Genomic DNA, 15,212 nt, shown 5'->3' on the forward strand with positions numbered 1-15,212 from the left:
CTGTGATTTGTTTTTTTTTTGTTTTGTTTATTTATTTATTCATTTTAGAGAGGAGAGTGAAAGACAGAGAGAGAGAAGAGGGGGAGGAGCTGGAAGCATCAACTCCCATATGTGCCTTGACCAGGCAAGCCCAGGGTTTCGAACTGGCGACCTCAGCATTTCCAGGTCGATGCTTTATCCACTGCGCCACCACAGGTCAGGCACTGTGATTTGTTTTTACAGTGTCCACTGTTCCATCTTGTGACCCAGAGTTCCAATCAAGTTGTGTAGTTGTAAGGACTAGCGATCTCCTTCCAACACCCCAAATTGTAAAAAAAAAGTGGATTATCCCAAAGCAGCAGTCCTCAGAAACCACTGCAACTTCAGGGGCCAGCTCCCGTCCCTCAGGGGCCACCTGCTTTTTGACTTAAAGAGCATCTCTGCTTCTCTCTAGGAATCAGTTTAGTTGCTTCCTCTCTGCTGACTAGAGTCCCCCACTTACTCAGACTTTTTGCTTCCTGTATCTTCTTCCTGCAAATGGCTTGCCTTCATCCTAACTTTGCTCTTGGCATTTTTTCTCCTTTGGACTGCACCACTAGCTAAATGCTTCTCCCCAATATTATTGTGTAAGTTTCTGATAAAGCCCCTGCTTATACTTTTTGTGCCAGGCATCATATTTCTAAGTGGATTTCCCTCCTGGAGTGAGGCGCCCATCCTTGATTTAATCAGTCATGGTTGGGTGGTGGAGCAAAGGTCTGTGGCACTACCCATGTCCATCAGTCCCTCTCTTTCATGGGCAGGGATATGGCTGGCCAGTTCCCTTAGAAGGATCAATACACAAGAATAAACTAAAAATGGATTAAAGACTTAAAGCAAAACTCAATACTGTAAAATCCTAGAAGAAAACATCAGGGGTAAAATCTTGGACATTTCTCATAGCAGTATTTTTTCTGATATATCATCTCAGGTAAGGGAAGAAAAAAAAAAGAAAGCAAATAAGACTATATCAAGCCAAAATGTTTTGCTCAACAAAAGAAACCATCAACAAAATAAAAAGACAACCCACTATATTTGCCAATAAATCTGATAAAGGCTTAATATCCAAAATTTGTGAGGAACTTATAAAACTCAACACCACAATAACCATAGTGTATTAGTAGAAATAGTCATAGTATTAGTCATAGAAATAGGAAATAGGAATAATAAAAATAGGTAAAAAGTAGTTGGTGGAGGAGTTCCAACCAGGAGAAAAAGCTGTGCCCTCTTTAGTCTGCTGACACCCGGACTCAAAGATCTGGCTAATTCTTAAGACCTGGTCTGCTAGTAACAAAATTAAAATTAGCAAAATTAAGAAGAGACAAAAAATTGATTTGAAAAAATTGAAGTGATTTGGCTTCAGGATGGTTGGGTGTTGAGGATGAAATAATGTCATTAGAATTCTGTGGAGACCTTTAATTTATAGGCTGTATTTCCTATAAATTGATTTTATTCTCAAGCAGATCTTCTTGATATAGAAGAAAAGATGACTTTTGATACAAATCTAGTTTTATTATGTCTTTTGAGCTAGCAGCCCTAAAGGAACAGGGCATATTTTTTACCCACCACGCCAACAAAACCCCCATGGACAACTTTTGGTTGTATGTTAGAGCCGTCTATGTTTTAGTCACCGTGGCCAGGTGTAGGGTTGGGGTTGGGTACTCTGGCCTGATCTAGGTACCTCTCCAGTCTGAAAGTGAATTGGGGAGGCTTAGTCCCACCTTAATCACATGGAATTAAAATAAAGTTAGATTGTTCATAGCGAGAGTAAAAAAAGCAAATGTCTACCACACAGTCCTTACAAATTGATTGTTAGTTGTTGGTTGTAAAGCTTAATGAGATAATAAACTCAAATTACTGGGGAAAGTGGCTAGCTGATAAATAGTATTCAATTAATAGTTTCCCCTCTCCTCTTTTTCCTTTTGCATCTTCCATTCTTATGTTGTATTTGGTCCTAATCCCACTTTTTAAAAAATTTGTTTACCCTGGTATAAATTAGATGGCTGCTTGGCATTGATTCCAAACATCAGATAACTGTGGGTTGAATTCTTAAAAGGTTCTTCTTCATCCATAGAACTCTGGGACTTGAGGCTTTGTTGTTAATCACTGACACATTGATCCATTTTAGGTAATAGCCCTAAATCTCAAAGTCACCACCGGCTTCTCTTTCTCACATGCATCTGTTCCTCCATCAAACAAGTTCTTGGATTTTCTTATTTCTACCTCTGTCCTATACATTTTACGTGTACCCGCCATTCATTCCTATGGCTAACACCCAAGTTCAGGTTCTCATTTTTTTATTTTTTAAACTGAAGTAAAATTCACATAACTTAAAATTAACCATTTTCAGGTGTACAATTCAGTAGCATTCAGTACAGTCACAGTGTTGTGAAACTATCATCTCTGTCTCGTTTAAAAACATTTTCATGACCCCCAAAAGGAAACACCATTTCCATAAGCAGTCATTCCCCATTCCCTCTTCCTCAAGAAACTACTATGCTGCCTTCTTGTCTGTGTGGGTTTATTTCTTTGGGATATTTTATATAAATGGAATCATACAATATGTGACCTTTTTTATATGGCCTCTTTCACGTAGCATAATGTTTTCAAGGTTCATTCATGCTGTTGCATGTGAGCATTTCATTCCTTTTTATGGCTGAATTCTATAGCTGCACCATATTTCATTTTTCCATTCATCAGTCAATGGACATTTAGAAGGCTCTCATTTCTTTCACCCTAATCTTGACTATAACCAGAGTCTCCTGCCATGCTGCTACACTGCCCAAATACAAAAAGTAATAGTCACTTTGTATTCTGTATGCATAGTCCCCCCAGAGTTGAACAACACAGGGATTCTGCTCTGAACCAGGAGCTTTCTCATACCTTATCGCTAATGCATACTGATAATGTCGCCAGCTATTTTCCTAAAGCCCGTTTCTGGTCATATTATCCTCTACTCAAAATCCTTTGATGCTCCCCTTTTGCTTACACAGTATATGAATAATAATAGATACAACATTAAATTCTAGACACGTGCCAGGCACTTGGGCCACGTAATTCTCACAACAAATAGCAAAGATCTTCAGAAAGCCTCTAGGAAAATAAATTGTGCCAAAAATCTAGATAGACTTGGAAGCAGATTCTTCCTCAGCTTAGCCTCCAGTTGAAAATGCAGCCTGTTGGACACCTTGACTACAGCTCTGTGGGGCCCTGCAAAGGACCCAGTCGGGCATGTCCAGGCCCCAGAAGAATAGTTTATTATTACATTTTAAACTGTCCTTCATTGCCTTATGGCCACTGTCCCAAAATCCATTGCTTTACATATTATTATGGTCTGACGGTTATCTCAGGCAAGAAGGTAACTCTACTCTGGTCAGAAGTAGAAGTTCTCAATCATACAATGGCTAGGGGTAGAGAAGAGCGCTTTTTATTATCTAGTTGTAAGGCCAGGGGCCGCTGCTGCCATTGTGGCCATTCATATGCAGGTTCCCATTAGATTAAGACAGATGGTCGAGAAACAGAGGAGCTGAAAACTGGTGGGCCATTCCTTTTATTCTAGCCTCACACCCAGCCAGCGAGTAAACACAAACACACTGGGCACCAAAAGCCACTCATTCAGCACTCACAAAGCTACTGACACATCTGGGTTTTCCTAGAATCAAAGGCCCCCACTAGCTCAGTTCCCTCTAGTTTCCCTTCTCCCTCTCTTTGCAAATATAGGCTTCTCCTTCAGCACTCCGCCATCTTGGCTGCCTTCCCTCTGCAAAATACGTACTCTCTTCCCCCCCTCCTTCTTCTTAAAACTTTTTGGTGTGAAAAGCCCTCCTCCAGCACATATAGCATTACTTTCCCTTCCAAAGCAGGAAAGTAATTAGCAGTTTTACCTGGCCATATCATCCATGTGTGTAGCGCCATTTTTAACAAAGTGAGCAAAATCAAATAACACAAATTTTACAAACTTATTTGCCCAACACTATTCCTCTCCCATATGTAGTAAATGATCTTGTATATGGTAAATGTCCAAAATAAATGTGTGTTGAATAGTTAAAATTTGCTTAAAAAGCGAACACTAAAATAAATCATTTGTTTCCATTTGTTTTTGTAGCTATAGCAGCATCCGCTTGAGAGCAGTGTGCATTGAGATGCAAATACAGTTTCGTTGGAGCCCAGAATTACTGGAATTTAGTTAACTGAGGCTTCGGTGATTGCCCCTGTGGCAGATTTTATAGTAATAGAGCATTTTATTTTTTGTTTTGTAATTAATAGATAAATATTATTGTTTTACTGCATAAAAATTAATGACAAACTTAGCCTTCACAGAAGTCTGTATTGCTAGTGATAAACATATGGCTCTTAGAAACATTTGGGTACTTTTCATTTTCTTTTGTCTGTAGTTTTCTTTCTGTAATTTATTAACTCTTCAGTACAAGGAATACAAGGAGAGTTTTAAACTCTTTACTTTTTAAACTGTATCAAGGTTCAACCACAAGGTCCTATTTCCTGAACTGAATTAGTTTGTTGTTATGTGGCATGTGTTCTAAGATCTTCAAGAGTATATATATATAAACCAATCTTTTATTTTTATTCTTGGGATTAAGAAAAGAAGCTTTAACTCTGATTTTTAAATTTTAACCATTTTGAAATATTTTTCCAATTTATTTATACAGATCTCTACCTTATGTTAGTTTATTTGTTATATAATTTGTATTTAAGACCCTGAAGAATACATTCGAAATCTGATGATGATGATGATGATGATGATGATGATGATATTAGTATTATTGTGGGATTATGGTAAGAGATCATACCTCTGATTGAACTTTATTTTTTGTAACTTATTTTGGAGGAAATGAATTGGAGCATGGAGTGGACTTAAACAGCATTGGGTAACTACTAGAAGTTCAAAAACATTCATAAAATAAAATTGTGTTGGCTAGTGGAAGCTAACAAATTACTTGGCATTTTCTTTTGCTTGTGAATTAATATATATTTGATGAGCAAATAAAAAAACTTTTACTCTGAGTCAATCATGGCACTAGATGCTTAGAGTCAACAAAGTATAAAAAATCCTGTACTTTTGACTTTTATAACTTACAGAGTTGCTTAGTTGTGGTTAACTTGGAATCAACAGTGTGTTTCAGAGTTTTTGGTGAACTTACTAAAACTTAAGGGATAGGTTTTTAATGACAGAAAGAACATGAGAAAGTTAACATCTTTTATTGTATCTAACCCACCCTCCCACTCACCCTGTAAAGTTAAGACCTGTTGGTTAGGGGTAAGAGAAGCATGAAAATAAATAACAATAAAACTATGTTATGCACTCTTTGAAGGGGATAAGAACAGAACATGCTGTACATAAATCAAGATATAACTGTCATAAATATATATGCACCCAACATTGGAGCACCTAAGTATATAAAGCAAACATTAACAGAACTGAAAAGAAAAATAGACAACATTGCAATAATAGTCGAGACTTCAATATCCTACTGTTGACAATAGATAGGTCATCCAGACAGAAAATTAATAAGGAAAGAGAAACCTTAAATAATACTATAAACCAAATGGACCTAACAGACTCATAGAAAGTATTCTATCCAACACCAGCAGAATACACATTCTTCAGGATAGATCATATGTTAGGTCACAAAAGAAATCCTAACAATTTTAAGAAAACTGAAATAACAGTATTTTTTCTAGCCACAATGGTATAAAATTAGAAAATAATAACAAAAGGAAAATGAGAATATTCACAAATATGTAAAGATTAAACATGCTCCTGAACAATCAATGGGTTAAAGAAGAAATCAAAAGGGAAATAAAATGTCTTGAGACAAAAATGGAAACACAACGTACCAAAACTCACAAGAAGCAGCAGAATCAGTGTATAAATATATATATACGACTACATTAAATAGAAGGATCTCAAATAAACAACCTAACTTTATACCTCAAAGAATTAGAAAAAGAAAAACAAAGTTAAGAGAAGAAAGGAAATAACAAAATGAAGTGTAGAGCCTGACCTGAGATGGTGCAGTAGATGAAGTGTTGACCTGGAATGCTGAGGTTGCCAGTTCAAAGCCCCAGGCTTGCCTGGTCAAGGCACATATGAGACACAACTACTATGTGTTGATGCTGTCCTCCCCCTGCCTTTCTCCCTCTCTATCCTCTCTCCAAAATCAATCAATAAAGTCTTTTTTTAAAAAAAAAGTAGAGCAGAAATAAATTAAATAGAGATTAAGAAAAATAGGAAAGAATAACCAAATAAGGGTTGTTTATTTGAGAAGATGCAGATTAAAACCACAATGAGATATCACCTCACACCTGTTAGGATGGATGGCTATTATCAAAAAGATAAGAGATAACAAGTGTTGGCAAGGATGTAGAAAAAACAAAACCCTGGTACACTGTTATTGGAATGTAAATTCCTCATGGACAAAGATATAGACGTTACTCAAAAAATTAAAAATAGAACTAATCTTATGATCCAACATTCCACTTCTGAGTGGATATACAAAAGAATGAAATCAGGAAGTCAAAGAGAAATCTGCATTCTCATGGTCACTGCAGCACCACCATTCAGTCTGAAGAAAGAAAAAATATCCTGCTGTTTGTAAAATCATAGATGGACCAGGAGGACATAAGACATAAGTCAGATATAGAAAGATAATTTACTGCATGATCTCACCTATATGTGGAATCTAAAACAGTGAAATAAGTAGAAGCAGACAGTACAGGGTGTTTGCTGTAGGCCCATGTCGTGGAGGAAATGAGAACACATTGGAGGAAGGGTACCAACTTTCAGTTGTGGGGGGTAAATAAAATTCTAGAGCTCTAGTGTGTAGTGTGGGTGACAATAGCTAAGAACACTGGATTGTATAATTGAAATTTGCAAAGAAAATAAATCTTAAGTGTTCTCACCACAAAAATTTTTTAAAGATAACTATTATATAAATGATTCAATTAGCTTCTGATAATCATTCCACAGTTTTTATGTGAATCAAAACATCATGGTGTATACTTTAATATAAATATTTTTATTTGCCAGTTGTAACTCAATTAATCTAAATAAAGAAAAAAATGAAGTTGGAGAGATATATAACAGGTAGATGTCATTCAAAAGCAATTAGATCATGCAGCGATGCATTAAGATTATTTTATCTTATGTGGTGGAGAGTCAATTGTAGCTTGATTCAAATAATGGTATTATGAAAAATATTAATAATGGTGATGATGATGATAATAGCTGAGATATAATATATATAATGTGCAAAGTTCTATCCTAGAAAATTTATTTGCACATTCTCTGTAATCCATCAACATCCCTATATCCATATAAAACTAATTATAATTATTCATGTTTTACAAACGAAGAAACTGAGTTTCAAATTTTCAAGTAAATTTTTAAAGGCACATAAAAAGTTAATTGCAAAACCACGGTTTGAATGCAGGGTTACTCACTCCAAAATCCAATCGTCTTAACTCCCACCTTCTACAAAGTAGTGTGACAAAAATAGCAACAAAAAAACAGCAAAAAACCAACCAAACAAAAAAACCCAAACACCAGGGACTCCATTTTCCTTGTATTCCAGTGACCTAAATACTTTGAAACTTCCAGAATAGCAGTTTAAATATCTTGATTTTATTTTATTTTATGGAAGAAAGTACAGATGAAAACATCCATGAGAAATGGGACATGTCCACACAAATCTAAACAGACAATTAGGTGATAATTGGTTATATAATGTTAAAAAAGGTTTTGATCATTTTGGTGATCACATAAGAGGTCAGAATTGGGTATAGGCCAAAATATTACACCCATTAAACTTTGTGTTCCCTTGTATACTTGTTCAGCAAAATAAAATATGAAATTGAAAGAATAAATCAACATTGTTTGTATTACTAAACTGAACTGAAAAACATTCAGATGTTCATTATCAGGAATTGATTAAGTTATAATACTGCTATTTAGTGAAATAATCAACAAGCATTAAAAGACTGTTCTAAACCTATACATGTTGACTTTAAAGAAGTTAAAAATGTATTAAGTGAAAAAGACAAATTATAAAATGTATGCAAACATGTTTATTTTAGTACTTTATACAAATGTCTGGACAGTGGCTGCCTCTAGAGGGATTGAGAATGGAAACGGAGAATGGACTGTGTTTACCATTCTCTACTATTTGGCTATTTTTATAACAAGCACATATTATTTTGTAATAATAATTTTGAAATCTTCATTTTCCTCTAAGAGAAAAACTATGCAAGTTTCTTTGGTAATTTCTGCATTCTCAGACAAAATATAGAAAGAAGCTGAGAGATCTCTTTAATATTCTGCCCGAGTGTTTGCAGATTTTATTGGAGACAGAAACAATATAAATATTTACTAGCAAAGCTCTTATAGTCATATTATAGATAAAAAGACTATATTATGTATGACTCATATTGAGTTGTCTAAAGCACAAAATAAAAATGCAAGCCTCCTATATAACCTACAAATGAATGAAAAGCCATGGGATTGTATCTTTATTGTGATTTTGAAAAAGTGGTATTATAGTGGGAAACCAGAGACTATCCTATAGCAGCAGCTTAATTTAGTTTCTTTAAAGTAGTATTAAAATGTGCTAAGAAACTTTAATGCTTTTAAATTTAAATCTAATACAGGATTTTACTGACATATTAATATAGACAGAAGATTCATTCAAAATGAGAAAAAGTTTTTCCTGTTTATATAGTAATTTTTTCTGCTTATAATTATTGAAGCAGAGTTTATGAATATCCACTTTATTCAATTAAGAAGAATTGTTCTTGATTTGAGTATGGCTAATTAAAACTTTGGAAGCTGTTTTTTAAATGAAATGTGTTGAGGGAACATTGGTTAATAACATTATGTATATTTCAGATATATAACTTTATAATATAATAACCATATAGTGCATTGTGTGCTCAACCCCCAAAGTCTAGATCCTTCCATCACCATACAGGTGACCTCCACCCACTCTCTTAATTCTACCCCCACTCCCTTTCCCAACTCTGTAGTTTGCTTTGTTTTTTGCTTTTTGTTTTATATCCCACATATGAGTGAAATCATACAGTTCTTGTCCTCTTCCATCTGACTGATTTCATTTAGCTTGTGTAATGCAGGAGGTCCAGTTCCAAATAATCAGTCTGGTGTTGTTGTAGGATCCCAAAGAAACCACAAGGAGGGACAGCTGGAGAGCACATAACCATTATTACTTACATACAGGGGCACCATTGATGGTGGCAGGTCAGTGAAAGCTCCACACCCCATTGAGGGGGTGCCATGGTTTTTATAGCTAAGCCCTGGGCAATTGTTCAAGTGAAACTCTTTGTTTTGGGGCAGACAAGCAGGCATGCAGGAGGTAGGAGGGGAGAGTATGTGCCTTTCTGTGCTGTTTCTCCTTGATAACAACTGGTGACTCAGTTCCACTGTTCTTAGTACACCTTAGTTACAGTTCTACTACCCTTCATCTCACAGCCTGTGGTCAGGATCTGAGGCCACAGTGCCAAAAACTTGGGAGGGGAAGGGGTCATGTTCAGTCTCAACCCTACAGCATGATACCTCAACATTTGTCCATGTTGTCACAAATGACAATACTTCATCCTTTCTCATGGCTGAGTAGTAAGTTTACAGTTGTGAGTACACAAAACGCAGTTTATTCTTGTATTATTATTTATTAATTGTTGTATTTTTCATATGAACAACTGTGTACCTTTTTCCCCACCCTGTATATATACCACATCTTCTTTATTAAACATCATTGGAGGACACTTAGGTTGTTTCCATGTCTTAGCTATTGTGACTAATGAATGCTGCAATGAATGTAGGGGTACATGTATCTTTACAAACAAGTGTTTTCAACTTTTTCAGATAAATACCCAGAGTGGGGATTGCTGAGTCATATGGCCTCTTTTCTGAACTTTATGGGGACCCTCCATACTGTCCTCTATAGTGGCTGTACCAGTTTACATTACCACCAGCAGTGATGAGGGTTCCTTTTTCACGACATTGTTACCCTCACTTATTTTCTGTCTTATTGATAATTGCCTTTTAACAGGTGTGTGTTGGTATCCCACTGCGGTTCCAATTTGCATTTCTCTTGTAATTAGTGATATTGAGCATCTGTAAGCTGTTTTGAAGGAGATTTGATTCAAATGCTCTTAATGTGTATATGTCACATCCCATAATTCTGTTTACCACCATGCTGAAAGGATTTAGTTTTCTCAGATGTCATTGGAACCTATGAAATTTCCGTCCAATTATAAAGATCACATTCAATGACTTTAGAAAATTATAATTGAGCTTGCTTTTTTATTAACACATTTATTTATTTTAATAATATAAAATATGAATCACATTGCTTATTGGCTGTATTTATTTACCTTCTTCCTTGAGGTCCATCTAGGTTTGAGATATAAAGAAAGCATAAGTTGATTTTGCAGTTTGGCCACCATCTCCTACTGCTACCATAAGCATATCACTTCACCAGCACTGGCTACACTGACCTGTACACAGTCTAATAAAGATATAACATAGACTAGGCAAATATGGTATGATTGAGTCTGAACAAGAACTATCATTTATCAGCCTTCTTCTATGTATAGATACTCTATATATTATTGTATCCTCAGGTAAATGTCATTATACCAATTTTATGAAGGAGGAAATTGAGATTCAAACTCAAGTTTCTTGTTCAAAAATAAATAGTGATAAGTGAGAAAATTGACATTTTCTCCTAGTTCTGATGATTCTATGCTCAGGTCTTCCCCTCTGTCATTGTGGCTGCAGAATCTTAAAGTTCTGTTTAAAGCACTGCTTGCTCTCTGATATCGAACTTTTGAGTATCAAGTAAATGCCAACTAAAAACTGCAGGGTTTGTAAAAAGACATTATATGGCTTCCTGCCATGGTAACTGGGAATGACCCCTAGTAGATAAATGCTGCATCTCCATCAATCCAAACTAAACATAAACAAAACTGGAGCCATTGACAATGTAGACCATGCCAGGCAGGCTAAGTGGTGGTGTTTAATTTTTATAACTACAATGGCTATTGTCCTTAAATCAAGAAAGTTGTAAATTTTTTACAACTAGTTTCTCCATGAACACTGGACTTAACCTTCCTTTCTAGTCTAGAGACAGATCCTAAACTTGTGATATATGGTGAGAGTACTAAGTCTCTAGGTCCTGTTATCCTGAATATGTTTCTAGCATTCACCTGATACTTGATTACATAAACAGATAAATTCTCTTTTATTACGGAAGTGAATTGAAAATAAACAACAAAATAACAGCAACTTTTTATGATAAAAATTCTCAACAAATTATATAGGAGGAGCGTGCCTGAACACAGTACAGTCCATATATAACAAGCCCACAGCTGAGTGACGTCACGGAAATGGCGCCGTGAGCAGCGCGTCCGACAGCTCTCCCCTAAATCACAACAAATTTATCAACTAGAAACAGAAAAATTTATCCTCGGAGCATTCCGGAGTTCCACACAAACTGATAGCGAAAGGACTGTTATCACTTGAATCTGAGAGACGAGGGTGTGGAGGAAGCTACCACAGGGACATTCTTTCAAACCGCAAGGAAGTGCGCCTGTGGTGAGTCAGCCCATATACTTGGGAACCGCGAGCCGCCCCGAGCGGCCGACGCGAGCCGCCACCGCGAGCCGCCCTGAACCCCCGCGAGCCGCCGCCGCGAACCGCCACCGCCAGCGGCCGCCACGAGCCGCCGCCGGGAGCTGCCGCGAGCAGCCGTGCGCGCGCCCGGTCCGGTTGAGCACCGCTGATGTTCTCAGCGGCCCGCACACTGCGAGTGGGGGTCGCCGGCCACCGGTGCCCGGAGCACCCCATTCGCGTGCGTGCCTTGGGCATTCCACGCGCCCAGGGCGCCCTGCTGTCCCGCACACCCAGGGGCCTCCATTATCCTGCGCCTGGTGCGGTCCAGCCGCAAGCGGCGGGGCGAGCGGGAGAGGCTTGGGAGATTCTCTTCGTGGGCGGGGCACCTCACCCAGCCATTCAAGCTAACAATCAAGCGTTGGGGGAGGGGCGCGCGCAGGCAGCCTAAAATACCTTCGGAAGCACAGCTGCGACCCAATCACTGAAATTAGCTTAACCCATAAAATCTGCGCACCCTCGGTTCTAATTGATAAGATCTCTCTCAGTTCAGCGATCCAAGACAAGAGGCGTGATATTTTTTAGTGCCTCTCGCTAAAGGGGCGGGGGCAACTTCTGATTGATAGAGCCTCCATATTCAGGGATAAACGCTAACAAGAAGGACTTGGCAGATAATAAGGTCTATACTACACTAGTCGTAAGCAGAGACTAGTGCCTCTTCTTCCCTGCAAAAACAGGCTACAAAGTGTGGAAAGCCTGGGTTGAGAGGTCCAACTAAATGATAGGCGCTGAACAGTCACCTTGACAACAATTGACTCCCACCCCCGCCTGATTACACTGGAGGCCCTGACTGTCAGAGCCTTTCCTAAAGCCTTGCACTGAGTGGGGATAGAGTGGGGATTTCCCAGCTCTTTGAGCCTCTTACTCCCCAGGCAGAAGCAGTTGCAGCCTTATAGCTGGATCACCAGGCTGCTAATTCAGAAAGGGGGGACTAGGAGAGAGAATCCAGGAAAGCAAACTCTCTCATCGTTGGACCCTGCAAACGCCAACAAGCCTTTACTTCCAGCAAGACTAAAGCCAATTATATGACATTGCCATAGAATCCCATCAACTGCAAATCCCTACCTAAGAGTGACACAGGGGCAGAGCCTGGGGTACAGAGTCACCGACCAGGAAGAGGGAGAGAAAAGAAAAAGGAAGAAGTTAACCTCTCAAAATCAAGAAAAACCCACAGACTTTACAACTTGATCCACTAATTTTGTTGTTGTTGTTTGTTTCTTCTACCTTTTTGCCTTTATTTCCTCCACCTCGGTCCTTCTATTCTCTGCCCATCTTATGCTTCCCCTTTCTTGAACTACACTACCCATGAGTGTTGCATTTTATTTTTCTTCTTCATCCTCACCCTCCATTAAGGTTATACTCCAAAACACTTAACTTTCACTCTCTCCTCTTTTGTTTTTTTTTTTTTTGTCTTGCTTTATTTTGTTTTTTTCTCTCCCTATTTTATTTCTTCCTTCGTTTTTCTCTTTTTCTTATTTTTTCCTTTCTATTCGTTTTTTCTTTTCTCATTTTACTTTCCTCCCATATAATCCTCAATCACGAACAAATTAGTTAATTTGGGACTCAAGGCTTTTTTTTGGCTTTATTTCTCTTTTTTGCTTTTGTTTTTATTTTTTTTTTCTTGTTTGTTTATTTTTGTGGCATTTTGGGTCCTCCCAACCCAAGGTCTCCATTGTATTTAGTCTTCGCTCCACTTAATACAACAGATTTTTACTTATTATTGTTATTTTTTCTTCTTTATTATTCTTTTTTGGTCCTTTTTTCTGATTCCCTCTTATCCCTCTCATTATATCTCTTAGTCAACCATCACTTACAAGCAAATCATCTTATGCTTGTCTAAGATTTTCTTCCTTTTTTTTTTTTTTTTTGCATTTAGTAGGTCCCTACTCCCTTTTTTTTTGCCCCTTGAACTCTTCACCCCAAATCAGGCCCTCCATTATAGGCACGATATTTCTCTGAGGAGGGGAGAGGAGGGAAAGAGAAGAGAGAAAAAAAGGGGGAAATAATAAATTATTACTGTTTTGTTTTGTGGGGTGTTTTACCTTATTTTTTTTTTCTTTTTACATTTTACCCTTTATTAATTCTAATTAGTGCTATCAATAAGACCACCCTCAGATGCCGATAAGAAAGAGGAAATCGAATATTATGGATACAAAAGAAAGAGAGGTAACACAAATAGATGTGGAAAAATCTATGGAGAAAAGACTTAACATATTGGAAGCCTTGGAGCTAAATGACAGAGAATTTAAACTAGAAATCTTAAAAATACTCAGAGATATACAAGAAAACACAGAAAGGCAATATAGGGAGATCAGAAAACAACTCAATGAACACAAAGAATATATTACCAAGGAAATTGAAACTATAAAAACAAATCAAACAGAAATGAAAAACTCAATTCACGAGCTGAAAAACGAGGTAACAAGCTTAGCTAACAGAACAGCCCAGATTGAAGATAGGATTAGTGAAATAGAAGACAAACAACTTGAGGCACAACAGAGAGAAGAAGAAAGAGACTCAAAAATAATAAAAAACGAGAAAGCCCTACAGGAATTGTCTGACTCCATCAGAAAGAATAACATAAGAATAATAGGTATATCAGAGGGAGAAGAGAAAGAAAATGGAATGGAGAATATACTCAAACAAATAATAGACAAGAACTTCCCAAGCCTGTGGAAGGAACTAAAGCCTCAAATTCAAGAAGCAAACAGAACACCGAGTTTTCTTAACCCCAACAAACCCACTCCAAGGCACATCATAATAAAGATGACACAAACCAATGACAAAGAAAAAATTCTCAAGGCAGCCAGGGAAAAGAAGAGTACAACATATAAAGGAAGGCCTATTAGATTATCATCAGATTTCTCAGCAGAAACTCTACAAGCTAGAAGAGAGTGGACCCCAATATTTAAAGCCCTGAAAGAGAGGAACTTTCAGCCAAGAATACTATACCCATCAAAGCTATCCTTCAAGTATGAAGGAGATATAAAAACATTCACAAATACAGAAAAGATGAGAGAATTTATCAACAGAAAGCCCCCACTCCAGGAAATACTAAAGGGGGTTTTCCAACCAGATTCAAAGAACAAAAGAAAACAACACCACAAGTAACAGCTCCACCAAGAACACAATAAAACCAAACTTAAACTGTGACAACAAAGGAAAAAAAGGGGGGAGAGGATGGAGATTAACAGTAGCAAAGGATGATGAAGTGCAGAAATACTTATAAGATAGGGTACTACAATGAATATGGTAGGTACCCTTTTCATTACTTAATGGTAACCACCCTTAAAAAAACCACCACAAAAACACTTGACTTAAAAAAGGTAGCAACAGAGGAAAGAAGTATGGAACACAAACAAACAAAAACAAATGATAGAAAAACAAAAGAGAAGAATCAAACTAGATACAAAACTAACAGAAAGCAATTTATAAAATGGCAGTAGGGAACCCACAAGTGTCAATAATTACACTAAATGTAAATGGATTAAACTTA

This window comes from Saccopteryx bilineata, chromosome 6, assembly GCF_036850765.1.
Source record: "Saccopteryx bilineata isolate mSacBil1 chromosome 6, mSacBil1_pri_phased_curated, whole genome shotgun sequence".
NCBI lineage: Eukaryota > Metazoa > Chordata > Mammalia > Chiroptera > Emballonuridae > Saccopteryx > Saccopteryx bilineata.